The sequence below is a fragment of the Lynx rufus genome, unplaced genomic scaffold (assembly GCF_022079265.1).
Source record: "Lynx rufus isolate CCGP_SWC_20201006 ecotype Redwood Valley unplaced genomic scaffold, mLynRuf1.p SCAF_10, whole genome shotgun sequence".
NCBI lineage: Eukaryota > Metazoa > Chordata > Mammalia > Carnivora > Felidae > Lynx > Lynx rufus.
Genome location: NW_025814824.1, coordinates 87,822,383 through 87,825,370, shown reverse-complemented (window position 1 = coordinate 87,825,370; position 2,988 = coordinate 87,822,383). Strand labels below are relative to the sequence as shown.

At 52.7% G+C, this 2,988-nt stretch overlaps 1 long non-coding RNA gene across 1 annotated transcript; it reads left to right on the top strand.

Annotated features, from left to right (window-relative positions):
* Positions 1-2,018: 2,018 nt before the first annotated feature.
* Positions 2,019-2,724, top strand: LOC124527058 (uncharacterized). The gene is made up of 3 exons (XR_006965795.1): positions 2,019-2,107; positions 2,361-2,456; positions 2,558-2,724. It is a non-coding gene; the product is annotated as an uncharacterized LOC124527058 (long non-coding RNA).
* The last annotated feature ends 264 nt before the right edge of the window (positions 2,725-2,988 follow it).

The window sequence follows — 2,988 nt, the reverse complement described above, 5'->3', positions numbered from 1 at the left end:
ATCACTCATCCTCAGGGAAATGCAAATCAAAACCACAATGAGATGCCACCTGACCCCTGTCAGAATGGCGAACATTAACAACTCAGGCAACAACAGATGTTGGCGAGGATGAGGAGAAAGAGGGTCTCCTTTGCATTGTTGGTGGGAATGCAAGCTGGGGCAGCCACTCAGGAAAACAGGATGGAGGTTCCTCAAAAAACTAAAAAGAGAACTACCCTACGACCCAGGAATTGCACTACTAGGCATTTATCCAAGGGAGACAGGTGTGCTGTTTCGAAGGGACGCATGCTCCCCCGTGTTTATAGCAGCACTCTCGATGATAGCCAAAGGATGGAAAGAGCCCGAATGTCCATCGATGGATGAATGGATAAGAAGAGGTGGTCTATATATACAATGGAGTATTACTCGGCCAAGAAAAAGAATGAAATCTTGCCATTTGCAACTATGTGGCTGGAACTGGAGGGTATTGTGCGAAGAGAAATTAGTCAGAGAAAGACAAAAATCTTATGACTTTACTCATATGAGGACTTTAAGAGACAAAACAGATGAACATAAGGGAAGGGAAGCAAAAATAATATAGAAACAGGGAGGGGGACAAAACAGAAGAGACTCTTAAATATGGAGAACAAACCGAGGGTGGCTGGAGGGATTGTGGGTGGGGGGGATGGGCCAGATGGGCAAGGGGCATTAAGGGGGGCACTTGTTGGGATGAGCACTGGGTGTTATACGTAGGGCATGAATCATTGGATTCTACTCCTGAAATCATTATTGCGCTATATGCTAAGAACTTGGATATAAATTATAAATAAATAAATAAATAAATAAATAAAGCAATAGCAAAACTTCACGAGACCTTGCGTGTCAGGGAACCTGCCGAAGGCTTTGCGCAGACCCCTCCCTGAGTCCTCAGGACCATCCTGTGAAACAGGTGCTGTTGTTGTCCCCATTTTTATTTATTTGTTTGTTTTATTATTTATTTTATTTTATTTTATTTTATTTTATTTTATTTATTTTGTTGTTGTTATTGTCCCCATTTAAATGGTGGGGACGCTGAGGCTCCGAGGTCTCAGAGCTTGAAACTGATGGAGCTGTCGCGGTCACCGTCGGCTGTCTCCCCAAACCGCACGGCGAATGTTCCCGGGGGGTGGTGCACAAACCACAAAACTGAGAACCAAAGCCCCACCTCGCTCAGGACAGAGCTCCGGGCTTCCTAGCACCACCTCCCTGCTGACTGAGGCTCCATCTGTCGACATGAGGTCTGGGGTCCCCCTCTCGTACCTGGAGGCGGTTTGGAGAGGAAAAAGAGGCAGAGCCCAGGGACCACGGAAGGTGCAAAAGGGGGACAGGACTGGGGGCAGCCTGGGCTTGGTCCTGTCTCCAGGCCTTGACATGCCCAGGCTTTCTTCCGCTGTATGGATGACGGCTGGGGCCCTGCTTCCTCTGAGGCCACTTCCCCCCTGCCCTGGTCCTAGCAGGGCCCTACTCAGCCTCTCCCTGTAGAAAATGGAGCGCCCTTGGCCGCCAGCTTTTCCCTGTCATTCAGCGTTCAGTTCAGCGGCCTTTCTTCTTCTTCTTTTTTTTTTTTATTTTTATTTTTTCAGAGCCAGTGAGCGCTACAGGGGGAAGGGCAGAGAGAAAGAGAGACAGAGAATCCCGAGCAGACTCCACGCTGTCAGTGCAGAGCCCAAGGTGGGGCTCGAGCTCGCGAACCGCGAGATCATGACCTGGGCCGAAGCTGGATGCCTCACCGACTGAGCCACCCAGGTGCCCCAGGTCAGCAGCCCTTCTTGATCCCAGGAACAGCGCCTGCTGTAAAAGGCCAGCTGCTCTCTGCGGCCCCGAGAGGGCAAAAGCCTGGACACCACCTCGATGCCCAGCCACTGGGGACGGGATGACGGTGTGCAGGTCCCCACGCGAGAAAGAGCTTGGGAAGGAGACCATGGTGTGCAAAAGAAAATAAATGGCCAAACAGGATACGTAGCATTGCCCGACTTCTACAAAACATTTCTATGTGCTTGCAGGGACAGAAAAATCTGGAAGACTTTGTGTTAAACACTTGACTGCTGTGATTATCTGGGGGGTAGAACGGCCAGGTGTTGGGAAAGAGGTAAGGTTACACTATTTTCCTTATACCTTCTGTATTGTAACGATGGAGAGGTTTTATTTTTGTCATTAAGCAAATAAGCAAAGGTGGCAGGGGTGGGGAGGGAGGGTGATATCCCGAGTCTCTGCTTCCTCCCTCGGGGCAAGAGTGGACAGCTTCCTCTTCAGGGCTGGGCTGCCTTCCTCCCCACCTGAGACCTTCCTTTCCACCTTTCCCAGCAGGGCCCTACCCTGGGCTTTTAACATTGCTCCCCTAGGTTGGGACCAAGGGGCATTCAGAGATGAACCGCGGGGTCTTGGCCTTGAGTGGCCTGGAGTCTGGGACAGGTGGACCCGGAACCACAATGATAAAAGTAAGAACCTCCGTGGCGGGGGCGGGGCCCCAGCACGCGCTCCCCATACGCGAACTCATTGAACCCCAATAGTAGCTGGATGACTTTTCTCATTTTACCAGCAAGGACACAGGCTCAGGGAGGGGCCGTGGGAGCAGCCACCCAGGGGTCCGTGCCCCAGCCTGCCTCTTCGGGGAAAGGATGGTCTGGCCGCTGAACCCTAAGTCATAGCTCCCCACAGAGCCACAGAGACACCAGGCTTGGCAGGTGGGTGGTTCTTGAAGGCAACCCCCGGTGATGGAGATGCTCCCACATGCCCAGTGTGGTGCAGTGCATATGCTGGTTTGGTCCCGGAAGGAGGCACCCTGGGCTCCAACTGAAGGTCGGACCGGGGACGGTGGCCAAGGTCACCATGCTGGCCAGTGTCATGACCTGCGCTCCAGCCCTCCCATGAGCGGCGTTTGGGTCCATCTCATTGCAAAGCCCTCGTCGCCAGCACCGACCCGCGTCCAGTGCTGCCTCCGGCGTCTGCACGGCGCTTGGCATGGAACGC